This window comes from Phyllostomus hastatus, unplaced genomic scaffold, assembly GCF_019186645.2.
Source record: "Phyllostomus hastatus isolate PE091 unplaced genomic scaffold, TTU_PhHast_1.1 phas_scaffold_12, whole genome shotgun sequence".
Taxonomy (NCBI): domain Eukaryota; kingdom Metazoa; phylum Chordata; class Mammalia; order Chiroptera; family Phyllostomidae; genus Phyllostomus; species Phyllostomus hastatus.
The window spans coordinates 12,522,615-12,530,310 of NW_025334007.1; positions in this window are offsets into that span (position 1 = coordinate 12,522,615).

Sequence of the window (7,696 nt, forward strand, 5' to 3'; positions counted from 1 at the left end):
GGAGCAAGACAGACCTTGCAATCCACAGTTCCAGCACAGGGAAATAAAGCTTCAAACCTCTGATTGAAAACACCTGTGGGGGTTGAGTCGGCAGTGGGAGAACTCCCAGCCTCACAGAAGAGTTCATTGGAGAGACTCACAGGGTCCTTGAACGTACAAAACCTACCCACCTGGGAATCAGCACCAGAAGGGCCCAATTTGCTTGTGGGTAGCAGGGGAAGTGACTGAAAACCAGGAGAGAGTGGAGCAAGCAACACTGATCCCTCTCAGACCCCTTCCCCACGTACAGCTTCACAATGCAGCAACATAGGTTGCCCCACCCTGGGGAACACCTAAGGCTCCACCCTTCACTACGTAACAGGTGGGCTGAGACAAAAAAAAAACGGCCCAAATGAAAGAACAGATCAAAGCTCCAGAAAAAAATACAACTTGGCGACAGATAGCCAACTTATCAGATACACAGTTCAAAACACTGGTAATCAGGATGCTCACAGAATTGGTTGAGTATGGTCACAAATTAGATGAAAAAATGAAGGCTACACTAAGTGAAATAAAGGAAAATGTACAGGGGATGAACAGTGAAGGTAAGGAGACTGGGGCTCAAATCAATGGTGTGGACCAGAAGGAAGAAAGAAATATTCAACCAGAATAGAGTGAAGAAACAAGAATTCAGAAAAATGAGGAGGGGCTTAGGAACCTCCAAGACACCTTTAAACATTCCAACATCCAAATCATAGGGGTGCCAGAAGAAGAAGAGGAAGACCAAGAAGTTGAAAACTTATTTGAAAAACTAATGAAGGAGAACTTCCCCAATCTGGCAAAGGAAATAGACTTCCAGGAAGTCCAGGAAACTCAGAGAGGCCCAAAGAAGTTGGAGCCAAGGAGGAACACAATAAGGCACAGCATAATTACATTAGCCAAGATGAAGGATAAGGAGAGAATCTTGAAAGCAGCTAGAGAAAAGGAGACAGCTACCTACAACGGAGTGCCCATAAGACTGTCAGCTGATTTCTCAAAAGTGACCTTGCAGGCAAGAAGGGGCTGGAAAGAAGTATTTGAAGTCATGAAAGGCAAGTTCCTACATCCAAGATGACTCTATCCAGCAAAGCTTTCATTTAGAATGGAAGGACAGATAAAGTGCTTCTCAGATAAGGTCAAGCTAAAGGAATTCATCATTACCCAGCCCTTATTATATGAAATGTTAAAGGGACTTATGTAAGAAAAAGAAGAAAATCAAAACTATGAACAGTAAAACAACAACAAACTCACAACTATCAAGAACTGAACCTAAAAAAACCCCCAAAACTAAAACAAAGCAAACAACTAGAACAGAAACAGAACCACAGAAATGGAGATCCCATGGAGGGTTATCAGCGGGGGAGTTGGAGTGGGAGAGAGGGGGGAAAAGGTACAGAGAATAAGTAGCCTAAATAGTAGGTAGAAAATAGGGGGAGAGTAAGGATAGCATAGAAAATGTAGAAGCCAAAGAACTTATATGTATGACCCAGGGACATGAACTAAAGGGGGGGAATGTGGGTGGGAGCGGTGTGCAGGGTGGAGGGGAATGAAGGGTGTGGGGAATGGGACAACTGTAATAGCATAATCAAAATATACTAAAAATATATAAATAAAATCTTTTACAAATTAGAAAAAGATTTTTTTGGAAGACAACAGAGCCATAGCTCTTAATTTTAAAAGATAGTTACTATACTAACCAGCAATTTGACTTCTGGCTGTCTATCCCATTAGTAGAAATGGATTAGTATCCTATATGGGGACATATGTTCAATATTTATTGCTTTGGCTTAATGGTCAAGAGCTGGAGACAAAGTAAACATCTATTAAAAGCAGCCTGGCTCAATAAAGAGTGGTCTGCTACAGCACTGAATTATTATATAGTCATTTAAAATAAATTAATGAACAAAAATGTTCATGGCAGCACTGCCTGTAATAACCCCAATGCCTATCAGTAGTAGAGTGGATAATTGAATTCTGGTCTATCCACACAATAGGACATTACACAGTAACCAGAATGAACAAACTACAACTACTATGAATGTCATATGTAAAATGTTATACAAAAAAAAGTATCTACTGAATGGTTCCATTTATATAAAGCACAAAGCAGGGCTAAAAAAAAATCTATGCTGTTAAAGCCAAGCTGATAGTTACCCTTGAGCAAGGGTAGAGGGGGAGGGGGAGGTACATGAAAGGAGGCATGATAGGGATACTGGGACACTGATAATGTTCTGTTTTTTGTTCTGGGTGGTGGTTACATGGTTGTGTTCACTGTGGAAATTCACCTAGAAGTACACTTATGATTTGTACATTCAAAAAAGAAAAAGAATTAGACCCATTACAGCTTACAGGGATTTCAACTAGTTATCATTGGTTTAGAAAAGCAGAACGTAGAAATTTAACATACAAGTGCATTTTTATACAGCATACAACAATAAATCCACCTTGATTAGGCATTACTATGTATGTAAACATATGCATATATGAGAATATGCATAGGTCTATACAGGTTCATATTGGATTGGTAAAAATACGGAAGGCCATATAGTGGGTTAACATGGCTTCCCTAGGTGAGGGAAAAGGAATCATGAGGGCCACGCTTGTGTTGGGGCAGGAAAGGTAGAAGAAAAAGAAGTGCCCCTGTTCAAAAAAAAAAAATGCATAATATGACCCCATTTATGTCAAAAAAAATCAAAGAGAAAAATTATTTAGAAAAAGTTCTACCCAAGTTTAAATTGAAACCCAGTCAATGACACATTGTATAATTCAAGCACCATGGCATATTATGAACATTCAATAATTGTCCAAATAAAGCCCTGGCTGGCGTAGCTCAGTGGATTGAGCGCAGGCTGCGAACCAAAGCATTGCAGGTTCGATTCCCAGTCAGGGCACATGCCTGGGCTGCAGGCCACGGCCCCCAGCAACCGCACATTGATGTTTCTCTCTCTCTCTTTCTCCCTCCCTTCCCTCTCTAAAAGTAAATTAATTAATTAATTAATTAATTTTTAAAAAAACCTCTGGCTCCTGTAGATCACAATCAGTGGGAAAAGATAAAAAAGAAAGAAATCTGACTTTAAAAAAACAATAATTGTCCAAATAAAAATATGAAGCCTCAAGATTATTAATAAATAGCAGTGGATACAAAAAGTCTACTTATCAGCTTGGAGAAATTTAGTAGACCCAGACAACCTGAAAATCCATTTACTATAATCTTCTAGAAGTACTGCATAAAATGTTACATAATTATTTTAAATGTACATCTAGGTTCACAAATAATAAAAGCAAATCCCCAGGTGCCAGAAACAAAGAGGGAAGTGACAAAACAGAGGGGTGAGCACTTGAGCTAATGGGGGCATGGTGGTATTTGTCTCCAGAACCTAGGGGTCTGGTGTTAATTCCCACACAGCAGTAGCAAATGATGCTTTGGGCTTTGGGGGGTAGGGAATTGGAATTGAGAACTCTGCATAAAGCCAAGACCCTCAAAAGACTATTCAATTTATGAAAAGATTTAAAAAGAAGAGACCACAGGACATAGGGCTTTAGGTGGGAAAAAAAAGAAAAGCTCTCTGAGAATACTAAACCACAGGACCACAATTCACATTGATTTTACTCTACCCACGTAGTTCAGAAACTCCAGACTAAAAAATAATGAATTATTCTTCAAGCAGTGACACTCCTGAGGTATAAGGTAGAAGCACATAAAAGCTTCTCTGAAGAGATGCTCCCACATCCCAAATATCATGGCATTTTCACAGAAGAAAATACAAGTCCTGTTAATAATGAGTTCATATTATGACGGACAAATGGACAAAAACGGGGTGGGGAAGGATAGAAGCAAGGGTGGGGGAGGTGGGTTTGGCTGGGGTGGGTGGGAGTGGTTGGGAGAAAATGCAGACAATTGTAATTGAACACAATAAAATAATTACTTCAAAAAGTAATGAGTTCACAATACAAAGTGACAAAGTCCAAGAATGAACAATCCAACCTGATCAAGAGTCTGCACATATGGCAAACATACTATTGGACCCCCACAAACTTCAAATACAAGGAGACAACCAGAATCAAATTATTAAACACATTTAAAATGGCTGAAAACAAGAAGGAAAACAATCAAATCATCAGAATTAAACCCTATGGGGAAAAAAGGAGCAAGCAGACTTTAAAAAAAAAGATTTTATTTATTTATTTATTTTCAGACAGAGGGGAAGGGAAGGAGAAAGAGAGAGAGAGAAACATCAATGTGTGGTTGCCTCTCACGTGCTCCCCACTGGGGACCTGGCCCACAACCCAGGCATGTGTCCTGACTGGGAAACGAACCAGCGACCCTTTGGTTCACAGGCCGGCAGTTAGTCCACTGAGCAACATCAGAGAGTGCAAAAAAAGCATGAATTATAAACAAAAACATTGACAAGCTGGATAAATTGAAATGTAAAACTTCTGCTTGAAAATATATCTCAAAAAGAAAGTGGCAACTCAAGTCACAGACTGGGAGAAGATACCTGCTTCTCAAATAAAGAACAGTGGATTAGTATCAAGAAGTACTTTAAAGTTCCTCAACATCATTAAGAAAAAGACAAACAGCTATAGTATTATAATAAGCAAAGGACAAGAACATGATTTTCTTAGAAGAAAACAGACTAACTAATTAGATGTGCAATCTCATTTGTAATAAATATAAATTAAAATAGAAATATTTCACAACTCTATACACACAGAGAGGTAAGTAGGCAAAAGGTTTACAGTTGTTTGTATGGAAAATAATACAATAATAAACAATACAAGATTAAACTCTATGTTTTACTCACAGCTCACACACTCACAACTGTAAACCTACATTTGCCCACCCCTGTGTGTGTGTGTGTGTGTGTGTGTGTATGGTTTGTAAAACTGAATTGTGGTTAAGCACAACTCATGTCAGGCAGAAGTTTTACAACATTAAATGACAATCTTCAGTAAAATCTAAGTACATGTTTAAGTAAAATTTCTAACAAAGGCATAGAATGAATTCCAGAGGCTAGAAGCCCAAGGGAGAAAATAAGAGCTCCAGCAAGAACCTGAGAATCAATAACCAAATGATGTTTAGGAAGCAACAACAAAAGACTCATCCGGTGCTGCTAGAGACTGAACGTTTCTTAAAAGCACTCTCCTGGCATTATCAGTGGATTTTCATGTGAGATAACAGGGTGGCTTTGCACATCATGTGCAGAGGGCTCTGCACATGCAGGATATTCATCTTTAAGATCCTGTTCTTCTGGAACCACTCTCAGTGCCAAATTCTTCATCAATCAGGGTTCAACCAGAGGCCAAACCCATAGGAGATATACATATATAAGCAGTAGGAGAAGTGACTTATGCAAATGGGGAAGCTGGCTAAGCAGGCTCTGTAAGGCCGTAGACACCATACTTAATGCTGGACCTTGAAGTCCACAGGGCAGGCAATCAGGAGGGAAGATCAGAAGCAGGCTCAAACCCACAGGCACTAGCTGTCGGACTGACACCTGAGTCCATTCTTATGGCCTCTGGCATTGGTGACAAGGTTATCCTGCAGAAGCCAGGGCTCTTCCTCGCAGGGCTAAACACACACACCTGGTTCAGGAGGTAGAAAAGCTGACAGGATCCAGGGGAACACAGAGCAATTGCAGGCCTAGCTGGACTTCACACACAGCAGCAGCTCAGTGTGTGGGAGCTGCACAATGGCTCTGCTTCCCTTTGTCTTCCAAATCTCTCAGTAGCCCTCATGGCCTACCTTAACCAGAAACATACAAGAAAAAAAAATCTGAGAAATGTAGTTCAGCCTAGTCAAATCGACATATTACAGTCATCACATTCATTGTTTAATGGTTATATGTCTCCTCAGACCCTCCTTTTGTTCTTGAGTCAGCTTTAGTACATTATATTTTCCCCTAGGAAATTGTCCAAACTCCTATTTTTGAAAATTATTTGGATAAAGTTATTTACGGTATTCTTGTGAACTATTTTTAGCAACTTTTGCTAGAGCTAGCTATATCCCCTTTTTGCTCATTAATATGGCTATATTCCTATATTGTTTCTAGTTTAATTGCATTATAATCAGATAATATACTGTCTTTATTATTGATTGCTTAGCAGTTTGAGATATTTTCTGTGGTCTAATACAGCAATTTTCAACAGGTGTGCCACGAGAATTTTTAAAACATGCAATACCTGACTATTTATTTAGTCAGGGGCACTGACTTCTTTTCCCTTAGATCATCAAATAAAAAAATGATAACAGCCAACACAAAAATAGCCATCTGGTATGAATGAGTCAAAATTATACCTATTTTTTTTTTGGTCAGATCAGCAAAACATGTATTGTTTGGTGTGCTGCAGAATTTTAGTAATTAGTTTATATGCACCTTGAGATGAAAAAGGCTTAAAATTGCTGATCTAACACATGATCAATTTTTATAAATGTTCCATGTATGCTTGAAAATAATGTGTATTCTCTAAAATTGATTGTAGAGTATACACATACAGACACAGACATGATCAGGAGGATTAATTGGGTTGTCCAATTTTTATACACTAATGTTTTTATTTACATGATCAATTACTGATGGGTATATTCAAAATCTCCGTCTACCTCTTTCTTCTAGTAGTTATGTCAATTTTTGCATTAGAAATTTAAAAGCTGTTATTAGATGCATATTTTTATAATTACTGTATCTTCCTGGTGAATCATTCCTTTTAGCATTCAGTAATGACCTTTTTTTTGTCCCTAATGATATTCTTTGCCTTAAAGTCTATCCTGTCCAATGTTAATATTGCTAAGATTTTAATTATGCTCTGTTTTTTCCTGCCCCACAGGGGTTTCTTTTACTTTCCTATCAGCTCAGTTATGCATTCAAAAAAGATATTTGTTATATTTTATCCATTATTTTGGTGTGTATAGCAGGCAGCATTGCAGGATATCTGCCCTGACAGACTGATAAATGTCGAAGTTCTCAAACTTAGAGAAAAATTAAAATATACTTCCCTTTAAACAGAAATTGCTTATTGTTTGATATGCCATCAGAATAGCAGAATTGCACAATGTATGTCTAACCAAGGCCCCATCTTCTCAATGAAGGTGTCAAATCATATTAATTGCAGGGCCCAGTCTGAAAGTATTCACTTTGTATCTCCAACAGACAAGAAAATAACATGCTTTTCCACACGAGATCAGGCACGTTCAGGGTGGTATGGTCGTAGACTACATGCTTTTTCAAACAATACACTCACATAGCTTACCCCAAGAATCGGATATGGCCCCCATCCCTGAATTGTGGTTCCCCCATGATTGAAAATTACCAGTTTATGGTATGACCAAAGAAAATTACAGTTGAAGGCTGGACATATTTTATTACATTAATGGCTTAGTCTTCCTCCTCCTATTCCTTGGCCACTCACAGATGGCGTAGTGTTTTCTGTGTACTCCGAGTTTCTTTCAGTATGTTTCCAAACTGCTCTGGTGTCTTGGTTAGCGGACGTCAAAGAGACCAAAACTAGGCTCAAATCCACATTATAGCTAGAAATTTGTGAGTCCTACCACTGGTGCTGACATTTAAGCTAGTCTTAACTACAACAGCTTACTAGAAACTTCCAATACTCACACTATACATCTATCTGCTCATGGTGGAAATTGGGGTCTACTTCTTTCTGCTACTGGTTCTGCAAA